General features: G+C 46.8%; 1 protein-coding gene across 5 annotated transcripts in view; it reads left to right on the top strand.

Annotated features, from left to right (window-relative positions):
• The first annotated feature begins 223 nt into the window (after nt 1-223).
• The window catches only part of dusp14 (dual specificity phosphatase 14), a 36,187-nt gene continuing 13,763 nt past the window's right edge, over nt 224-22,647 (top strand). For 2 of the 5 annotated variants that reach the window (XR_011933697.1, XM_072469669.1), the window contains exons 1-2: nt 224-397; nt 15,242-15,451. The gene's annotated coding sequence lies outside the window, so the exon portion shown is untranslated. Of the gene's footprint in view, nt 398-13,829; nt 13,913-15,241; nt 15,452-22,647 lie in introns of all 5 variants that reach the window. The other 3 variants (XM_072469670.1, XM_072469671.1, XM_072469668.1) reach the window with 3 other exon arrangements.

A 22,647-nucleotide genomic window follows, 5' to 3' on the forward strand; every position in this document is an offset into this window, starting at 1 on the left:
GGCACCATCCCGCCCATGCCAAATTATCAGAACCCTTAATTTTGGAAATACTATCAAATCAAATGCGGATTTTTTTTCTCCCAAAAAGCTCTTGTACACGAATGTGAAAGCCATAGTGTGGAGTCTCTTTAAATTGTTAATCTAATGACAGCTATGGAGCCCGGTGACGTTGCTTTAAGAGGCTGGGAGGTGGTGCTCTGTGTGTTCCTCCCTCCCTCTCTCTCCAGTCAGGTCTCTGGTGTCGGCGGTGGATAGAATCCCGGAGGCAGCTCTTAAACAGTTGCGGACTGTACCAGCAGTAGCAGCAGCAGCCCTGGTGTCTGAGCTTCTTCAAGACTGGAGTCCAGAGAGGAGGAAAAAAAAGGGGGGGAATAGAATGGCACCTGTCCAAAACAAGGTAAAGTCAAGAGTGGAGGAGGGAGAAGGGGAAAGGGGGTGGCGAGGGGGGCAACCTCGCCCCCGGAGGACTTCAGTCCCCAGTACTAAAGCCCAAGTCTCTTAAATAAATACTAATCCGTGTCCTCCAGCAGATATTACCCATTGGGGGGGGGTGGAAGATGTGTTACTGAGCCCCCCCCCCCCCACACACACACACACACATTCAACCGTAAGTGGCGGGGGGTAAGGGGCTCCGCTCAGCCCGCTCCAGTGCCTTGTGAGTTGTTCAATAAGTTGGCAGCGGTGGAAAGTGGATTTAGAAGTGAAATGCAATGTTGTGCTTCCCCTCCCCTCCCCTGTTTTGTGACTGCGACACACTCCATCCCTTTTGCGCCGTATTCTGAATCCACTCAACATTCCCAGTGCCTGGGGTGGGGAAGGAGAGGGAGAGAGGATTTTTGTGTTTTTAGTAAACATTAATGCATGTCAGTGACCCGGAGCTGCCCAGCGGGGAAGGCTCGTCAGTTTCTCAGCCTCTTGCAGTTTCTGGTACATTTCCTGTCATTGGGGCTCATTGGGCTGTTGAAGCGGGGTTGCACATCGATCAGGCGGAGAGCTTATCGATCAGGTAGCAGCCGAGGTGGGCGCTGAGACCCCGCCGCCCCGCTCTCTCGGCTGTGATTTATTTATTTTTTCTTTTGAGGAAGTGTTGCCAAGGTGAGCTGCTTTGGCCAGCAGGACACATTGCAGCAGAAACCTCTTCCCTTCTGCTCCCAGGCGCTGCTGGCTTCGTTTGCAAATCGTTAACGCCAAAACCGTACGGGATAATAATGATGAAGTTTAAGCTATGTGTGTGTGTGTGTGTGTGTGCCTGCTGCTATGCAAACCTTTCTCTGATCTGGTGGTTTTTTTTTAAGAGTTGGTTCATTAACCCTGATTGAGAAATTGCATTAATCCTGACTGAGATATTGCAACATCCCCGCCGCCCCCTCGAAGTGTACAAACACGGACTCCTGTATCAGGCAATGTTTTATTTGATGACTCTCCAGCGTAAACCTGCCCCAGGGAGCAGGTTGTTTGATGTGTTCAGTTCAAATCCACATGCACTGTTTACGCAGTTAATTCCGCAATCTGTACGAATCATCATGATCAACTGGTCTGTTTGTGAGTCCTTGGATGTTTCATCATGCTCCCTTTTTATTCCAGAGTCCTGTTTCTGTTTTATTCCAATTTTAGGGAGCGGATTCCCAATCTCCCGAGTGTCAGTAGTACACGCACCGAGCACAAGTGCTTATTGGGGGACGGGGAGGGGGGGGGGGCAGCAGATGGGTGAGGTGGTAACACTGAGTTCCACCTTTGCTGGCTCACGCCCTCAAAATAGGGTGGGCAGGCTTGAAATGCTGTCCAGGGAACTCCGACAGCCCATTCGGCCCTGCACCGACCCTCTGAAAGAGCACCCTATCTCAGCCCACCCAAGCTGTCTTCTGGACGGTGGGAGGAAGCCGGAGCTGCCACATGGACAGGGTGAGAACGTGCCAACTCCACACAGTCACCCAAGGCCGTCATCGAAGCTGCTCCCTGGCAGCAGTGCTAACCACTGTGCCACCGTGCTCTTTGCCTCGATCGCTTTGCTGATCTGGGAGCATGTGTTGTGGTGCGTGTAGGTGGCGAAGTCAGGGGAGCGTATCATTCTACATCATCGATTTATATCTGGAGGCTGCACCAATAAAGTTATTCTTGGTCAATTAAAGTAAAGACAAGGGGACACATTGGGGAAACATCCTCTCCACATCCACTCTATCCACATCCACTCTATCCAGGCCTCGCAGTATCCTGTAAGTTTCATGAAGGGACTAAAATGTGACAAATCCCTAGGATCTGATGGGCTACCTCTCAGGGTTCTAAAAGGGATTACTGCAAAGACAGTAGAAGCCCTGGATATGATCTTCCAAAGTTTCCTAGATTCTGGAATGGTCGCAATAGATTGGAAATTAGCAAGTGTGACAACGTAATTCAAGAAAGGAGGGAGAAAGTAGGAAAATACAGGCCAGGTTAACCTGACACAAGGAAAGTGCTTGAATCTGGTATTAAGGAAGGCATTTTCTCAAATCATAATATGATCAGACTGTTTTATGAAAGTGAAATTGGGTTCGACAAATTTATTGAGTTTCCTTGAGGTTGTAACTAGTAGGGTGGATAAAGGAGAACCAGTAGATGCAGTCTACCTGTAACCACCTGCTGCAATTGTTCAGGACTTTGGTGAGACCACACCTGGAATACCTTGTGCAATTTTGGCCTCCATATTTAAGGAAGGAACTGCACTTACATTACAGGTAGTACAGTGAAGTTTCACTAGATTGGTCCTTGCGGTGAGAGGGTTGTCCTATAATGAGAACTTGAGTACATTACGCCTCTGTCCTCTAGAGTTTAGAGAAATGCATGATGATCTGATTGAAACGTGCAGGACTCTGAAGGAGCTAGATAGGAGAGTGTTGTTCACTGGCTGGGATATGAGAAGAAATTTCTTCACTCGAGGGGTTGTGAATTTTTGGAATTCTCTAATCCTGGAAGATTGTGGATAATTCATTGTTAGCTACAATAAGGCTCCAATTCACAAATATTTGGTGTCTTGAGAATTGAAGAATATGGAGAGCAGGTGAGAAAGTGCAGTTGAAGCCTAAGGTTCAACCATGATTGTACCGAATGACCGAGAATGGTGGACCCTATTGTCTGCTCCTGTCCCTGTCCCTTGCATTTTTGTGATCTTGAATTGGAAGTATTCCATCACATTCCGGGCCTGTCTTTTACATAATGGGAAATCTTTCCCCGATTCCCATTGACTTGTTTTACTAGGGTTCCTTAATTCCACACTTGGTCAAGTGCTGCCTGTGTGTCAGAGGCAAGCACCCTCTCGCCTCCCCTCCGGGATTTCACTGTTTTGTGCATGTTTGGTGCGTCTGTTTTCTGGAGCAGTTTGATACATCTAAGTCACTTGCTAGGCTGTTTCACAGGGAGTTAAGAATCAACCCGTACCAGCCTCCCCGAACAGGCGCCGGAATGTGGCGACTAGGGGCTTTTCACAGTAACTTCATTTGAAGCCTACTTGTGACAATAAGCCATTTTCATTTTTTTTCATTTTCACTTTCATTTCATTTTCATTCAACCATGTTGCTGTGGATCTGGAGTCACCTGGAGGCCAGACTGTGGCAGAATGGGAAATGTCCTTTTAAAGTACATTAGTGAACCAGATGGGTTTTTCTTTTTAACCAGCAATCGATGGTAAGCTACATGGTCGCCAGTACTGAGCTAGCCTTTTTCTAAATTGCAGATTCAATAAAATTAATTAAAATTCTCAGCTGTCATCTTGGGATATGAACTCCTGTCCAGTCATATAGCCATTTCGATTAAGTTACCCGATATGTGAGCTTTGATTGGGCAGTTGGCTTTTAAATGTTTTGTCTGATGTTTTTTTGTTTGATGTGAAGTCCAAAGATGTGCAGGTTAGGTGGATTGGCCATGCTAAATTGCTCCTTAATGTCCTAAGGTTAGGTGGGGCTACAGGGATAGGGTGGGGGAGTGGGCCTAGATAGGGTGCTCCTTCAGAGGGTCGGTGCAGACTCGATGGGCGAATGGCTTCCTTCTGCACTGTAGGGATCTGTGATATTTAACTCATGTTAGGCACTTGGAAGAGAATCTTAATTCTGGCAACAAAACGCAAGAACAGGAGTAGACCATTCAGCCCCTCAAACCTGTTCCACCATTCAATTAGATAATTGCTGGTCTGTATCTTTACTCACTTGTACACCTTTGGATCCTTACACTTAATAGAAGTGGAGAGACAGCGGGGCAGTGGGTTTATTTTTGGATTACCCTCACTAAGAGCCAACTGACTTGATGGCCTGACTGGCCTTTCGCCGTGAAAACCTCCCATCGTTCTATCTATGGCTATTGAAACAATTCTTGTTGAAGGTTTGAGAGAAAGCAAAATGTGCCCATTTGGGAAGATGGGGAGATTTCCAGTTGCCTATTTTCTGGTCTGAAAGGTGGATGGTCAGCAGGAAAACATCAGGTGCACATTTAGCTTTTGGTGCTGACCTTTATTCTGCTATTGGCACCTACTCTGGGCCAAAGCTTTATACTTTAATGCTACCATTACCACCCCTTTTGTGATGTGCGCCATGGCATCTTTGTCTTTTACTCTCTCCTGCCCTAACCTCTAATTTTCCTCCACCTACCCCCACCCCTCTTTATTTTTCAATAGCACAAATCCATCACGTTCTTACCCCTTTCCAGCTCTGAAGGGGAGTCGTATGGACTTGACATTGACTCTGTTTCCCTCTCCACAGGTGCTGCCAGACCTGCTGAGAGTTTTTATTTTTGCACCTACTTTTCTACCTGATTTTGACCTAAAACCAAATGTTTGCCTTGTGTCTCAATGACCAAAAATTGAGACACAGCAACGTGCACCTTGCCAACGTGCTTACAATTTCAATATAACCTCCTGTTTTGTACTTTAGTTCATCATTTTGTTTGCTTTGTTGTCTCTGCTCAGTGATGTTGGGACACATTAATGAGTTGGGGTTTCGTTCAGAGTCATCCATAGCTAGTATGATGTGCGACTCACCCAATTATTCTTCCTACAGGAGGTATTTTACATTTGAACTGAAGTTTTATCTGTCCAATTACACATTTTATCCAACCCCTTCAGTTGACATCTCATGTTAAACCGGTCCTTTTAATTAAGGGGCCTCGATGACATGGCTAGGCAGGACCTATTTCTTTTTGTAGAGAAGTCAATAACCAGGGGGCACAGATTTTAAATAAATTGGTGGAAGGTTTAGAGGGGAATTAAGGAGTATCCTTTTTTCAACCAGAGGATGATTGGGGTTCTAGAACTCGCTGTCTGACTGGCTGGTGGAGGCAGAAACGTAATAGCATTATTTTTATTTAAAAAAACAGGATATGTACTTGACATGCCATAACCTCAAGGGCAATGAACCAAGAGGTTGAACATAGGATTAGACTAGGTCGGTCCTTCTTCAGCTGGCCCGAACACAATGGGCGATAAATCTTTCTCCTGTTTCCCGGTTTAGTACTGTCTCTGAATTTGGCCAAATGTGTACATTGTGTTATGGGAGAAAAGAAACACGGGCGTTACTTAAGCCCCTGGAATGGGCATCACTAGTAAATGTGTAGAGTTCGAAGTAGCTGGGCTTGTGGAACAGGCAGCTTCAAATAACCTACACTGGGCAACTCCAGCTTCAAATAACCTACACTGGGCAACTCCAGCTTCAAATAACCTACACTGGGCAACTCCAGCTTCAAATAACCTACACTGGGCAACTCCCAGTCAGGGCCTGGAATCGGCTTTGGATTAAATGGCTTTAGAAGGCAGGCTGGGGGAAAGAGAATCATTGAACCATAACTCTCAGACTTTTAATGAGTTAGTTCTCATTACAAAATTGTTACGGTGTTGGCCCATTTGGCCCATCCTGTCTGCATTGACTCTCCAAAAGAAGATCGTGACTTGGTGCCATTCTCCTGCCTTTCCCCCATGCCCCTGCCCATTGTTTCTATTCAAATATTCATCCAATGCCCTCTTGAATGCCTCGATTGAACCTGCCTTCCACCACGTTTCCGGGCAGCTAGTTCCAGACCTGAACCACTCGCTGTGTGAAGACTTTTTTTTGCCCCATATTTGCTCCTTTTGCAACTCACTCTAAATCTGTGTCCTCCCGCTCTTGATCCTTTTACGAGCAGGACTGGTTTCTCCCTGTCTACTCTACCCAACTCCCTCATGATTTTGAATATCTCTATCAAATCTCCTCTTCGTTTTCTTCCCTCCGAGGAGAACAGTTCCAACTTCTCCAATCTATCCTCCTAATTGAATGTTCTCATCCCTGGGACTATTCTTGTAAATCTCTTCTGTACATGGCACATGGGTACAGCGATGTGACCAGTTCGAATAGGAGAGGATTGCATTACAAATGTGGAAATAGAAACTTCATATTGGAAGACGTAGCAAGAAAGACTGACTGGGAGTAAACATTTTGTCGACAGAATTTGGGTTTATTGCCACGTGTACGAGGTACAGTGAAAAGTATTGTTCTGCGTACAGTCCAGACAGATCGTTCCATACATGAAGAACATATGATAGATACACAATGTAAAGACATAGACATCAGGTGAAGCATGTGGAGCGTAGTTCTATACAGTAGAGAAGATGCTTGGAGAGTTCAGTTCAGTCCATAAGAGCATCATTCAGGAGTCCGGTAACAGTGGGGGGAAAAAATGTTTTTGAACATGTACGCGAGTGTTCTCAGACTTTTGTATCTTCTGCCCGATGGAAGAGGTTGGAAGAAAGAATAACCCAGGTGCAGGGGTCTTTGATTATGCTGCCCACTTTCCCAAGGTAGCGGGAGGTGTAGACCGGGTCAATGGATGGGAGATGAGTTTGTGGGATGGACTGGGCTGTATTCACAACTCTACTTTCTTAACGGTCTTGGCCAAGCAGTTCCCATATGAGGCTGTGATGCAGCCAGACAGTGTACTTTATATGGTGCATCTGTAAAAATGGTCTTGGGCCAAGCAATTGCCATACCAGGTTGTGATGCAGCCAGACAGGATACTTTAATTGGTGCGTCTGTGATAATGGTCTTGGGCCGAGCAGTTGCCATACTAGGCTTTGATGGAGCCAGACAGGATGCTTTATATGGTGCATCTGTAAAAATTGGTAAGAGTCAATGTGGACATGCCAAATTTCCTTAGTTTCCTGAGGGGGCATAGGCGTTGCTGTGCTTTCTTGGTTGTAGCTTTGATGTGTGTGGACCAGGAAAGATTGGTGATGTGCACAGCTAGGATTTTGAAGCTGTCACCCATCTCCACTTTGGTGCCATTGATGCAGACAGGGGTGTGTGTGATACTTTGCTTCCTGAAGTCAATGACCAGGAAACCTGTGTAGCATAAAATATTTAATATTATCAATGTTGTCGTTGTCGAGGGGGCTTATCCACTAGAAGTCAATGTCTTTGTCAGCTTCTTCCAGTCGTCATAGTTCAGGGTTCTATAGCAGTGAGGTCGACGTTACCAAGGAGTACTTTTCTGTTGTCATCTCATCTGAATCTGGGCCTGTCTTGTGGCCTGCAGTTTATTGATATAAACTCCTGCAGAGTCAAACCCAGATGATGCATGAAGTGACCATACAAGAGTTGAGAATGATCAATTAGCCTGGATGGATACAATATCGTTTGACAATTTATTTTGGAGGCGAAAAACGTTCAAGAATCAAAACATCAATATGGCTACTGATTACCTGGTGCATATTCTAAGTCGTATTTAACCGTGGATATCGCTGATCTTTAAGAGCCATACTTGTGAGATTCTTGTATGGGACTGAAGAGTTAATTGGCTCACAATCCACAGTGCTCTCAGGAAAAATGGCCCTTGATTGAGGAAATCATGAGACCTGTGTTGAGTTGGGCTCTGTGATTGGAACTGTTATAAAGTAGCTGAAACGACATTGTGTCCAGTGATTGATTGATTGCTCTTTCACCTTGCCCCAGCCAACCTGCAGATCAAGGCTGGGTGCCTGTTGGGGTCAAGCTGTAATGAAATTTGTGGACCACCTGTTGGGAAATGATGTTTCCAGGTCTTTTTTTTAACTATTGGCAAAAACCAGCCGTGGGACAGTAATGTGCAATGCTGAGAGTGATATCTTAGACGTGAGGGTATTGCCAGGATGGATGTGGAGATGTTTCCTCTTGTCGGAGAATGTAGAACTAGGGGTCACTGTTTGTTTAAAAATAAGGGGTCCCTCTGAAGGCGGCATGTGGCGCAGTGATTAGCACTGGGACTGCGGCGCTGAGGACCCGGGTTCGAATCCTGGCCCTGGGTCACTGTCTGTGTGGAATTTGCACATTCTCCCCGTGTCTGCGTGGGTTTCGCCTCCACAGCCCAAAGATGTGCAAGTTACGTGGATTGGCCACGCTAAATTGCCCCTTAATTGGAGAAAATATAATTGGATACTCTAAAATATATTAATAAAAATAAATAAATTTAGAGTACCCAATTAATTTTTTCCAATTAAGGGGCAATTTAGCGTGGCCAATCCACCTACCCTGCACATCTTTGGGTTGTGGGAGTGAAACCCACGCAGACACGGGGAGAATGTGCAAACTCCACACGGACAGTGACCCAGAGCCGGGATCGAACCTGGGACCTCGGCACTGTGAGTGTCCTCGGCACTGTGAGGCAGCAATGCTGCCCTGTGTCACTCATTTAAGACGAGATGGGGAGGGCTCATTTAAGACGAGATGCAGAGGGTTGTGAGTCTGTGGAAACCTCTTCCTCTAAAAGGCACGGGAAGCAGAATCCTTGAATATTTTAACAGGCAGCGCGTACAATGGGCACGAATCAACGGAAAAATTCAACTGAAAAATGTGTAAGTGCCATTTTGGGCATGTTTGGCAGAGTATTCCTCAAACAGCTGCATTGGCGAGAGCGTGACCATATTCAACGGCACTTAATCCCGAAAATGCGGCCCCACGAGCTTCTCGCCGTTACTGGTTGTCTCGCCGTCTGATTCGCTGAGTTCTCAGCTTCTCGCTGTGAACAAGGGGGAGCTACTTTTAAATGTTCCCTTGCCACTTGTTCGCAGTCAACACTCTGGCATGGCAACGCGCAGAACTGCTCCTTGTCATGGCTGACCTGGCCAGGCTTCTCGATGCTGTGACTGAGAGGCGGGGCATCGAGAGGCGGGGCATCGAGAGGCGGGGCATCCAGCAGCAGGGTCAGCAATGGTGTCTGGGAGGCAGTGGCAGGACAGCATGACCAGGAGGACCTCTGTCCAATGTCGGAAGATGACCACTGACCTCCACCAAGCTGCAAGGGATAGTTATCACCCCTCTCCTAGCACCAGTTCCGCCTGCCACCCCTCTGTCATAATACACAACAGTATATCATGGTGCAGACACACACACACACACACACACACACACACTGATGGACATGCAGTGGGACCAAACAGCATACACAACACCGCAGCCAATCACCAGTGAGAGCACACGCACTATAAAGACAGGGGACAGGAGAGTTCCCGCTCATTCTAGTAGCAGCCAGCTCGGAGCACAGAGCTCACAGCCTGCAACACAGACATTCACCATGTGCTGAGTGCATCACCTGGTTAGGACTAGGCAAGGGTCAACAGTTAAAGCTGGTATTGCATTTACCCACAGTTCAAGTATGTTAATATAGTTAACCTTATAATAAAATAGAGTTGCACCACTTCCAGTGTTGGTGACCTGTTTGTGATCCAGAACACCCAACACATCACCCTCAAATTCCCAAATCTTCTCCCCACCCCCACCCCCCGCCAAATCATCTGATGATGCCTTACACCCTCCCCACATTCGATCTTCACGCTTCTTCCTCAGGTTCCCCTGGCACCCACCAGCACAATCCCTTCATGCCCAGGTGCAGTGCTCACACTTGTCACCTGCTGTAGAGCCCCTGGCCCATCAAGCACGTGGTTCACAATGCCCTCTTTGTCCCCGCAGGAGAAGATAACACATAGTAACCAGGAAAGGGCCAAGACAGGATGGGATGTCAGAAGTAAGTCCCCTGCCCCTATGAGGAACTGACCCTGGAGATTGCGGGGTTGACCGAGGATAGAGCAATCACCGACAGCGAGGTTGGCCTGTGCCACAGAGATGAGGATCCACCGCCCCTTCACCCAGATGATCTGTCTCAACTGAGTAGTTCATGTCAGACAAAATGAACCTTCCCTCTCTGACCGCATGTCCAATGTCTCGCAGGATCTCCATCTGCTGGGGCCGGGCCACCCAGTATCGTTTCCCCCCACCCAAGAAGCCACCTCTGAGGAGAGCTCCAAGGAGACCACCATCGAGGCGTCACAGCTACCTGCAGTGTACTGCAGGGTACCACTGAGTGGTCTAAGCATCGGAAATGCAATTTCAGCATTCTGATGCACCGCACAGTGACAACATGGGCTTCATTGTAATGGGCCTTCGCACCAGCGTCATCAGCCAGGACCTCAGCTGGTACCCCTTCTCCCCAAGAGACAACCCGTCATCTTGGGTTGGTCCTCGAAGATGCCGAGGGTCTCGGGTATCCCAGGATGTAGCTGTCGTGCTTGCTCCCAGGATAGCGGTCACGCACGTGCATGATACACCGGTGATGACCGCACACAATCTGAACATTCAGGGAGTGGAACCCCTTCCTGGTGCGCGAACCTGGGGTATCCCAATGATGGCGGTTAATCCTTCAGCCTGGGAATCTTGGTGAGCCAGTCCAGCTCAAAGGTGATCAAGTCTGATGCCTGGGCAAACAGGGCATCCGTGACCTCTCAAATGCACCTGTAGGCTGTAGATTGGGATATGCTGAACAGGTCCCTGCTCGAGCCCTGGAATAAACCAGTGGTGTGAAGTTGAGGGCAGCTGTGATCTTTATGGCCATCAGGAGTGGATGACCACCTCCTCCACGGGATGCCAGGTCTGCGAGGAGGTGGCACGGGTGTTGTGCTGTGTCTGTCCTGAGACGGCGTATTCTGCAGCACACGCTACCCTCATCTCATTGAAAGACTTTGGGCCGTCGCTGGTCATCCCCTCTAGGTTCATCCTCAGCCTAATGGGCTGCAGGGTGTGCGGCGGCCCCCTACACATGGGATGCCACGTCAAGCCTGCATAGTTACTGCTGCCGCCTTCTCTGGATGCCACTGCGGGACCAACACCAACAACCATTTTGGTATCTATAAGGAACTGGAGAAGGAGATAGACCTACAATCAGTTAGGGATTTCATCCCGGGTCCCACAAGCGTAGCCCACCCCTGTGTGTCCCGTTTTAGCTGAGTACCAAACAGTGAGCCAGTTGTGTTGGCAAACCTTGCTCTGCCCTCTCACCCGTGGCCACATCAAGAGCCCCCAGACCTCCACCAGGAACGTAAGGGAGACCATGCTCAGGTGCCCTCCCCTGATCCACATAATCACCCTTTAGCTGTGAGATAATCCCCAGTACTGAAGGCCTGTTGGCAGCTGCCTCTGTGGTATTGACGCTCTTCGAGTTCAGGCATCAAAGATTGCTTGACATGCAATTTACATAGAATTTACAGTGCACAAGGAGGCCATTCAGCCCATCGAGTCTGCACCGGCTCCTGGAAAGAGCACCTCACCCAAGGTCCACACCTCCACCCTATCCCCATAACCCAGCAACCCCACCCAACATTAAGGGCAATTTTGGACACTAGGGGCAATTTAGCATGGTCAATCCACCTAACCTGCACATCTTTGGACTGTGGGAGGAAACCGGAGCACCCTGAGGAAACCCACGCACACACGGGGAGGATGTGCAGACTCCACACAGACAGTGACCCAAGCCGGGAACCGAACCTGGGACCCTGGAGCTGTGCAGCAATTGTGCTATCCACAATGCTACCGTGCGTAATGCTCTAATCATCCTCTGAGACATGGCATATGTGTCCTGGTGGAGGCACTTGGAGAATATTTTGTTTATTAAATGGTCAACAGTAACAAAGATTTGAAAATCATCTACTTAACGTTTCACACCAACCATTAAAGAACAAGGATGCGTGACCGTTCCATATTGGTACCCGTACAAAACTAATATCAGCTCATTTTCACAAAACAAAACACGGTATCACCTCTCACAGAAATGGAGAACAAGCCTGAGAATGTGTTACATGTCCAGAAACTTGTTATAGAAATGATCTGTCCATCAATGTGTTACTTGTTCCATGTATCAGTGGCATCCTCTGGCCAGGAACAACAGCTGTGCAGGCCCCTCCCACACGGCCTAATCTCACTGGAACCAAATCCTGGCATCCGCATATTCCACTGGCACTCAAGGTGCAGTGGAACGATCCTTGACTTCCAGCGTGTTTAACCCATGGCACATGCCAGTTACATGCAGCACTCGCCACTCCAGCAACAGAAGCACCAACTATCTGCAAAACGTATTTCTTCAATGGCCTCATCAGGTGGTTCATTTGGACCAATGTTGCACACCATGTCCTGCAGCGTCTTCTTGCTTCAAACTGGATTGTCTTCTGGACTCGTGCGTCGCCCTGAGCCCGGTGTTCCAGGACCCAGGTATCTTAGAAAAAAAGTGTCCTCCATTCTGGCTACAGCCAAGGAAGCAAACAGCAACAGAAACCTCCCAGGCATCTGCAGCCACCAGCAGGAGCAAGCAGCAAACACAACCTGTAGCTGTGAAGTGCTCACATAATTAACAAAAGCTAAATCCTCATTTGAAATAGCATCCAGCTCTGAAGCTAGAGGCTGCTCACAGTCGGAGAGTGAAATTGACTAAACGGCGCCCGCGTGACTTCCCGCTGGGGAGTTGGGTAATTCCCGGGAGGCGCTGCATTCGACTTCAATCTCGCTAATTGAGATTGAAATAAAAGCAAATGAGGGTTAATGATACGCTCGTCATTTTTGAGCATCCCATCAGGAGTGGGCCCGGTGAATTGCAAACTGGTTCGTGTCCAGCGCAAATCTCTATTTTGGCCTTTCCTGCTATTTACCCGGCATGCATTGGACGGGGTATTGAGTACAAGAGTCGGCAGGTCATGTTACAGTTGTATAGGACTTTGGCTAGACCACATTTAGAATACTGCGCGCAGTTCTGGTCGCCACATTACCAGAAGGATGTGGGTGCTTTAGAGAGGGTGCAGAGGAGGTGCACCAGGATGTTGCCTGGTATGGAGGGTGCTAGCTATGAAGAAAGGTTGAGTAGATTAGGATTGTTTTCGTTGGAAAGACGGAGGTTGAGGGGGGACCTGGTTGAGGTCTACAAAATCATGAGAGGTATGGACAGGGTGGCTAGCAACAAGCTTTTTCCAAGAGTGGGGGTGTCAATTACAAGAGGTCACGATTTCAAGGTGAGAGGGGGAAAGTTTAAGGGAGATGTGCATGGAAAGTTTTTTACGCAGAGGGTGGTGGGTGCCTGGAACGCTTTGCCAGCGGAGGTGGTAGAGGCGGGCACGATAGCATCATTTAAGATGCATCTAGACAGATATGTGAACGGGCAGGGAACAGAGGGAAGTAGATCCTTGGAAAATAGAAGACCGGTTTAGATAAAGGACCTGGATCAGCGCAGGCTGGGAGGGCCGAAGGGCCTGTTCCTGTGCTGTAATTTTCTTTGTTCTTTGTTCTTGTATGCCCCGATCCGCGCTGGGCGCAAAGCGGTGGTCAAATCACGCCCAATACCACCAAAGACAATAGATCTCGAGCACTACGTTGTTTCCTATTTTTCTTTTGGCCACTCCATACTTTAAAAGTAAATCACTGAAGTTCTGACTGGACTAAGTTACGGCTTTCAAAATCAAAGCAGGGACCTTGTGTTACTCCCAGCAGGGAATCGGATGTTAACTGATTGACGCGGCGATGCATGTAATCTCTGTAATCTCTGTTGCCAAGGCTTCGGTGAGGGTGCCTGTGGTGAGCAGTAGGAGGATGGTGTTAGTTCCATTTATGGACACTCGGTTGGGCGACTCAGCATGGTAAGCAGGATATGTTAGATGCCATTCATTCATGTCCAGTGACACATTGCTGCAGCTATAGTGGATCTTTCTCATCATAATAAACCGGATTGTGAACAAGATAAATGTATAGTTGTGCCCGAAACCTTCTCTGCACTGTGTGGTTTTTTAAATCCAGTAACAGGGGATTAGGAGTGCTGAGAAATAGATGAAAGATGTTTTTGCATCGCTGTCATGGTAGAATTATCTCACGTACAGTTATAACGGGGATCAAATCAGCCACAGAGGTCTCTCTCCGTTCTTAACAACATACTTCAGCAGAGTATTCTCCAAGCTGCAGTGTAACATTAGCAGTTGTTACATCTGGTCAGGGAATATTATTTGCTGGATGTTCTGCTCATTCCTGTGTTTCTGTGTCCATTGGATTGTGACAGATCAAACTGATGCCACGTTTCTACTCGAAAGCTGCGTCTGTGGCTTTACTCTGGGATTTGCTGTTGTCAAAGAGAGTTTGCACAGGTCAACACAAAATGGTGGCAGGCAACATCGGGGAAATGCGTCATCTCCAGTGCTGGAAGCACCCCTGTTTGTTGAGAGCCAGCCTATCTGCAGCAATTGTAGACACAGGGAGGCGAGAGAGAGAGAGAGAGATAACTGCAGAATAATTTGGATCTTCTGTTTAACTTAGAACTCTGGAATTTGCAAGTGCATCCTTTGGAGGATTCGAATTGACACTTTTTTTATGCTGGATATTTTGCAATAAAATATTGCCCGACACTTTATCCTCATTTGGGTTGAATTTAACCTTTTTGGAAATGAATAAGACAGATGATAAAAGCAGTAGTTGAATTCTAAATTCCCAGATTTATCCTGGGCGTTCTTTGATCAGAGCCACTTTGTGTCAGGGTGTGGCGGAGGTGACTATAAAGAGCAGTTTCATAGAATCCCTGCAGCTCAGAAAGAGGCCATTCAGCCCACCTATCCTGCACCGACCCGCTGAAAGAGCACCCTACCTAGGCCCATGTCCCCTCAGCCCTGGCCCCATAATCGCACCTAACCTGTACATCTTTGGACTGTGGGAGGAAACCAGAGCACCCGGAGGAAACCCAGGCAGACACGGTGGGAATGTGCAAACTCTGCACAGATAGTCATCCAAGGACAGAATCAAACCTGGGTCCATGGCACGGGTATGAGTCCAATTGCCATGAATGCAATCTGACAAGACCTGAAACTCCTGATGTACTGTATGGGGATGATTTTCTCCTGGGTCTGGGTATATTTATTCCCAAGAGAATTTAATTTTCTCCGATTTTAATGTATTGCATGTAATTCTTTTCTGTTTTAATGCAGCCCTGAACTCTTCTTTTTTTTGAAGTGTTGGTGATTGGTCATGCTAAAATGACACATGATGGAATCTCACGGGACTAATCCAGTGTCACTCAGAGAGGTGCCAAATATTTGAACATGAATCCGCGTGGGATGCTTCTACATCCTTCAGGATTGTAAAAACGATGAGATTCTTTTGAAATTGCTGCTGGAATCTTTGATCTCCTGGTTCAAGTAAGTAATTCCAAAAGTATCCTGGACTAGTTTTGATCATGGATTGGAGGAAGATTTCCTGGTTTTTACCCGATTAACCGTGAAATTTTGATTTTTGGTTCATGGCCGGGAATGGGGCACGGGTCTAATTGTGATGCTTAAGTCACCAAGGTAGCAAGGAGCAGACTCAATAGGTGAGCTGGACTCGAGAGTAATGAATGTGGCCACTTGATTGGGTTAGGTGGAATATCGGCCAAAGTTTTGGGGACCTCTTCAGTTCTTCAAGTATAATGCCATAGAATCTTCTGCATCCCGCGAAGAAGACACACAACACTTTGGGATAATGTCTCAAAAATAGTGCATTTGAAAATGCAGCCATTATTAAATGGCGGAACGAGCTTGAAGTGCCAAATGGCCTACTCCTATTTCTTATGCAACTCTCCCTCAGTTCATCTTTTAAAGGTCAGCCTAGATTATACACTCAAGATGCTGGAATGGAGTGTACCCCCTCGATCACTTGAGCAAGATACTAGAACATGATGTGAGCGGAGTGGATGAGTTGAAAGCCTTCAAGAGTGGAAGGAAGAAAACAAGGCGGTTCACACATGGCTCAGTTGATGATGCCTTTTTGTGTTTTAGTCACAAGGTCTCACCCCAGGGCTTGAGAACAAAAAAGGCCATTTTAGTCCAGCGCTGAGGGAGTACTGTAGTGTTGGAGGTGCCAAATTTTGAAGAGCTGTTCAAATAAAACCCCATCTGCCATCCTGGGTGGATGTAAAAGACCCCCTGGCACTTATTTCAAAGAAGAGGGAAGTTATCCCTGCTGTCTTGGCTAATAATTAATTGCAGTCAATCAACGTTACCCAAACAGATTGTTTGGTCATTATCACAATGCCGTTTGTGGGAGATTGCTGTGTGCATTTGGACACTCTTGTTTCCTACATTGCATCAGTGTTGTTGACGGGTTCTGTCTCGTCAGACCGTGGTTTGCACTGTTGTGGTCAACTCTGGAGTCGAGCATTGCCTGGTATGGCTCAAGCGTACCACTGTGGCATGGCAGTCTCTGCCACATTTGCTGCAAAGGAAGACTAGGCAGAGACGTTACAGGATTTGCTGGCCTCGGTTTCTCTGGGCCTGCTTTTTTTAGCTAGCTGAACGTTCTATTTCCACTCGTCTCTTCCAATGGCCCTCAAAACGGTCAGCTTCCAGCCTTCAGGGCATCGATGGTGAAGAGCCCTTAATTGTCAATGACTTGGAGGTGGTCCTAAAAAGTGCCATATTAATGCAAGTCTTCCTTTTCCTCTACCTTCAGGAAGTAGAATTCATCAAAGTTCTGTGTCAGCTCCCCTGTGCAACAAAAAATAACACACATTATTTAGAAAGTGGGCAATAATGGTGTGGAGGAGGGTTCCACCTTCATTTAGTTTCAACCAAATTAGATTATAAAAAGGCTTTTGTTTGGAGAAAAAATGCTAAAGTCAGATGAAACGGCCAATGATCAACAAATGACTTATTGTTCACTTACCGCTTACCCAGCAGGGGAGAGGATGGGGCAGTTAATGTTAAGACGGCCATGCCACACTAGCCATTCCAAAAGAAATCTAAAATATTGAAGCTGATTTTAAAAAAGTTTAACCATTTGAATATTTGTAAATCTACTTGTACAGCTGTCACGTCATTCCAGTTGAAATGAGCCACTTTCAGGAAATGAGCTTGTTACCAATTACATTGGACCTGCCTCGTGAATTTCTTCTTGCTCCATTTCACATTGGAGAACGAACTGTCAACATTGGCACTCAATGGGGCAGCATGGTGGCACAGTGGTTAGCACTGCTGCCTCACGGTGCTGAGGACCCGGGTTCGAATCCCGGCCCTGGGTCAGTCTGTGTGGAGTTTGCACATTCTCCCCGTGTCTGCGTGGGTTTCACCCCCACAACCCAAAGATGTGCAGGGTAGGTGAATTGGCCCTTAATTGGAAAAAATAATTGGGTACTCTAAAATTTATTTTAAAAAAACATTGGCACTCAATGCTCCAATTCATTTTCACCTCTCTGACAACGTGGGCATCGTATTTCTTTTTGATTGCCTGTTAGTGCGAAGAACATTGTGAAGGGTTCCATATTGTTAAGTAAACCACTGCGAGCTGTTTCAATAATGGATGTGGATACATCACAGTTGTAGCTCTTCAATTCATTCTCACTCTCTGGCAGCAAATTTGATTTGGGTACTTGTGACAAAATTAAGCAACATTTCGGGACCTTTTTCTAAAGCTACCCCCATCATCTGGAACAACAATGGACATCCTGTTCCAGGACCCCATGAAGGTATGTAGTTGGTCCCTGTATTATCTTCCATTTATGAACTGGGAGGTCATACAGTATTCCCTTCCCCATCCCTCATGTAATCCATGGTTTCATAAACTCTGAGGAAATTCGTACATCAAAAGCTGCATTTCTTCCGCGAACATTTGTAATGGAGCAGAAATTCCTCCAGGCTTCTCCCGCGATTCATTTAAGGTCATGGTTGATCTGTTTTGAATTCAAATTCCCATCTGCCCCCAATTCCCTTGCCTCACAATATCCTATTGACCTCCACCTTAAAAATAGTCAATGTTTGCCCCCCCCCCCCTGCCCGCTACTGTTTGAGGCAGAGAATTCCAAAGTCACACTGCCCTCCGAGAAAAAAAATCTCCTCACCTTTGTCCTAAAAGGACGAACCTCAATTTAAAAACTGTGCCCTCTAGTTCTGAACTCGCCCACAAGAGCAAACATCCTTTCCACATCCATCTTTCAAGACCTCATACTTCAATCAAGTCACCCCTCACAAACCCAGTCTGCCCAACCTTTCCTAACAATGTAACCTGCTCATTCCAGCTTTCAATCTAGTAAACCAGCTCTGAACCACCTTTGCATCTTTAACACCAGTCTGAAACACTTTGCTCAAATTGATGTCTCTGCAATGGCCCGACAGCATCAGCCCACAAACTGAGCAGGCCATCGGGATTGTTTGATTTGATTTAGACTATAGGGCATATTAGAATTATTTATGAATGACTTGAGAGGGGTTAACAGTAATGGTTATTTCCTCTTCCCCCTGAATGGATGACAGCAGGCATAAGCTCTGGATTATTAATGGAAACAAATTGGTAAAATGATTTATTTTGATGCACAGTGTTATCAGGAGCGCTTCACCACAACGGCCTTTCCAAATCAATCTCAGAATTTCTTTTGAAAATGTTGTTCTTTTTATACAATACAAAATAAACAAATCCATGCAGACCCGATACAATTTGCAAAACCCAACATGAGAAATAACGCCCCGGTCCCCCTTTTTGAGTTATTTTGCAATATTTTTATTGAAGTTTTTACGTATTGTACACTATGCAAACAGTAAGGGTGACTGTGCCGATTACGCTACATATTAATTTCCTTTTGGGTCGGGTGTCCCCCCCTTGTTGTTTCAGGGCCCTTTCCTGGGCCTTTCACTGTGCAGTGGGTAATCATAGAATTTACAGCACATTCAGCCCATCGGGTCTGCAGCGACCGTTGGAAAGAGCACCCCACTTAGTCAGTCAATCTCAGAATTTCTGAGGGATTAGACAAATAACTGGAAACTCTCAATGAATAGGGAACTGGAATGCTTAGGCACTGCTGGACTGCACTCCACATAGCCAGGGCGGTTTGCCCTGTCTCACAGCGCCAGGGACCCAGCTTCGATTCTGACCTTGGGTAACTGTCTGCGTGGAGTTTGCATGTTTGGGTGGAGTTTGCATGTTCTCTCCGTGTCTGTGTGGGTATTCTATGGTTTCCACCCACAGTCTAAAGATGTGCGGGTTAGGTTATGGGGTGCAAAGATGGGGTGGGGGAGTGGGCCGAGATGAAGTGTTCTTTCATTCGATGAGCCAGATGGCCTTCTTCTGCACTGTAGAGATTCTGTTGACTGACTTTTGTGCCTAAACCCCAAACAAAGCTGTCCCACCCCATATCCTCGATTTTTCCTTCCTGTGTGTGTGTGTGTGTGTGTGCACAATACTCCAGTGACAAACCGTATAGCAACACTGGCAGATTAAAACCCTTTCACTTCTTGTGTATGGAACAATAAACTTTGAGATGCCCCCACATGAATCCACTGGAGCATTGACCTTTAGTAACTCGCTGCACAGACATTGGGACTTTACGGAGCACTAGCAATGTCCTGTGTAATGCGGATTAAATGTTAGGCCCACTGCTTTCGTTTATGTGCGAACGGAAATATGACACTGAACCTATTTGGAACAAGGGAATTCCTTTATAAATGGTTCAAACAAACTGGGGGGGGGGGGGAGAGTTCCTGTTGCCAATAAAGATGAATTTTATTTGTTTCCTCCCCGCCCTTGTATTTCTTGGGTGACTTGTTCCTGCAAACTCTAAAACAAGTACGACACATGATAAGTCAGCCATTTGAAGTTGACATCATCCACAACAAGGGTTAGAAGGGAATCATTTGGCCCGTACGCAGCCTTGCCCAAAAGAGTGGAACTCTACATGAGGTGAGAGTTGTTGCCCTGAAGTGTGGCATCAAGGAGCTAGTGTAAAATTGGGGGTGGGGTATGGGTAGTGGGCGGGTGCTTCACTGGCTGGAGTCATACATGGCACAAAGGAAAACTCTCCATGATTGTTGCAACCAATCATCTCAGCCCCAGAACATTGTTACAGGAATTGCTCGGATTAGAGCCAGAGGTCCAACCATCTTCAGCGGCTTCATAAATGACCCTCTTTCCATCATAAGGTCAGAGGTGGGGATGCTCGCTGATGATTTCATGTTTCCCATTCGCAAATCTTCAGATAATTAAGTGGTCCGTACTCCCTGCAACAAGACCTGGGCAACATTTCGGGCTTCGATTTATAATTGGCAAGTAACATTTGTGCCATACAAATAGCAGGCAATAACCATCTCCATTAACAGCAACTCCAACCATCTCGCCTTGATTTTCGTAGCATTACCACCATATTCCCATCCCCATCATCAACCTCCTGGGGTCACTAACGCCCAGAAACAAGAGGGATGTTCTGCAGTGAGCAACTCTCCTCATCTTTTCAGTATGTTAAGGGCAGCACGGTGACGCAGTGGGTTAGCACTGCTGCCTCACGGCGCCGAGGTCCCAGGTTCAATCCCGGCCCTGGGTCACTGTCCGTGTGGAGTTTGCACATTCTCCCCATGTTTGCGTGGGTTTCGCCCCCACAACCCAAAGATGTGCAGGTTAGGTGAATTGGCCATGCTAAATTGTCCCTTAATTGGAAAAAATTAATTAGGTACTCTAAATTTATTTTTTAAAAATCTTTTCAGTATTCCGTATTTTCAGAAGTCAGGAATGTGATGATACACTGTCCCCTTTCCCTGATTTAGTAGCTTCATCAACATTCAAGAGACCATCAAAGACCAGGCAGCCCGCCTGATTGGCACCCCACCCACTATCCCTCCACCACTGCTGCCCCTGGCTGCTATATGTATTGTCCGCATGATGCGCTGCAGCAGCAGTTCCCAATCCAGGGACTTATAACACCGAGAAGCACAAGAGCAGTGGATGCACGGGAACATCGCCAACAGCAAGTTCCCCTCCAAGCCACGCACCATCCTGTCTTGAATTCACATCGCCGTTCAGTTTCACTGGGTCAAAAGCAAGCTCCCTCCCTAGCAGCACTGTGGGTGTCCCCTACACCACATGGACTGCAGCAGCTCACCACCACCTTCTCAAGGGTAATTAGGGATGGGCTAGCACAGCCTGCGAAGCCCAAAACCCACAAATGAATAAAAATATTATGATTGTGGCCTCTTTTATTCTGGTATATTTCACTGAAGACAATGGTCTCTCTCTACCTATCCTAATGGATCAATTTATTGTTTTAAACATCCAATACATCAGTGTGGAAATTAGCAGAGTTCCATATTTCTACAACCCTTCCATCTCCCAATAGTTAATACCTGTTCTAATTAGATCAGGAAATTGAAGAGAAAGAAGTTTTTGCACAGTGGGAGGTTGACTAAAATTGCCCTTCTGTCCAACAGTGTGAATTTTTGAAAGCAGTGTGCTGTCATTTTAATGAGCTGGAAATGTAACCGTGTCCCTCTGGTGAGGAGTGTTCTAATTTGGTTTTAGTAATTGGTCGAGGGCACCCACAGCCCAGGTGATCCTGCCTCAAAGCAAACTGCCTGTGGCTTTGACCGTTCTAGATGCATTAGTCAGTGTGTCAGCTGTGCCTCAGTGGGGAGCATCGTCTCCTCTGAGTCAGAACGTCGTGGGTTCAAATCCCACTTCAGAGACTGAAGCACACATTGCGTTGACACGCATTCCAGTGCTATTCAGCACTGTCAGAATTGCTGCCTTTCCAATGAGATATTTGGTTCTATCTGTCCCCTCGGGTGGGGCATAAAAGCTCCAAGGCACTATATTGAAAAAGGGTTGAGGAGAATCTATGGATAGTATGGATTTTAGTTATCCTCCATGTGCTGGTCAATATTTATCCTGCAGTCACTGTTACTATAAAATAATCTGGTTATTATTTCAATGGTGTCATAGGAACATAGCATCTGGGAGCAGCAATAGGCCATTCAACCCTAAGGGCCATTCAATAAGATCATGGCTCATCTGATTGTAGTCTCAACTCCACCTTCCCGTCCGCCCCTCATAACCATTGACCCTTTGTCGATCAAATACCTGACTTAACTCTGCTTTGTATAAATTCAATGCCCCAGCCTGCAGTGCTTCCAGGGGAAGAGCATTCCACCCACATTTCCATACTCTCCTCATTAGAAATAAATTCTGCTTAAACCTTATTCTTAAATCGTGTCCCCTAGTTCTCGTCTTCCCCCACAAGAAGAAAATCTTCTCTGCCCAACCTATCAAGCCCCCTCGAGGCTGTGTATGTTTCAATAAGATTACCTCTCATAGGCGGCGTGGTGGCGTAGTGGTTAGCACTGCTGTCTCACGGTGCCGAGGACCTGGGTTCGACCCCGATCCCGGGTCACTGTCCGTGTGGAGTTAGCACATTCTCCCCGTGTTTGTGTGGGTTTCTCCCCCACAATCCAAAGATGTGCAGGGTAGGTGGATTGGCCACGCTAAATTGCCCCTTAATTGGAAAAGAATATTTGGGCACTCTTTTTAAAAAAAAAAAAAAAAAAAAAATTTTTTTAATGACCTCTCATTCCTCTTAACTCCACAGGGAATAGCCCCAACCTGT

Source organism: Scyliorhinus torazame, chromosome 12 (assembly GCF_047496885.1).
Source record: "Scyliorhinus torazame isolate Kashiwa2021f chromosome 12, sScyTor2.1, whole genome shotgun sequence".
Taxonomy (NCBI): Eukaryota; Metazoa; Chordata; class Chondrichthyes; order Carcharhiniformes; family Scyliorhinidae; genus Scyliorhinus; species Scyliorhinus torazame.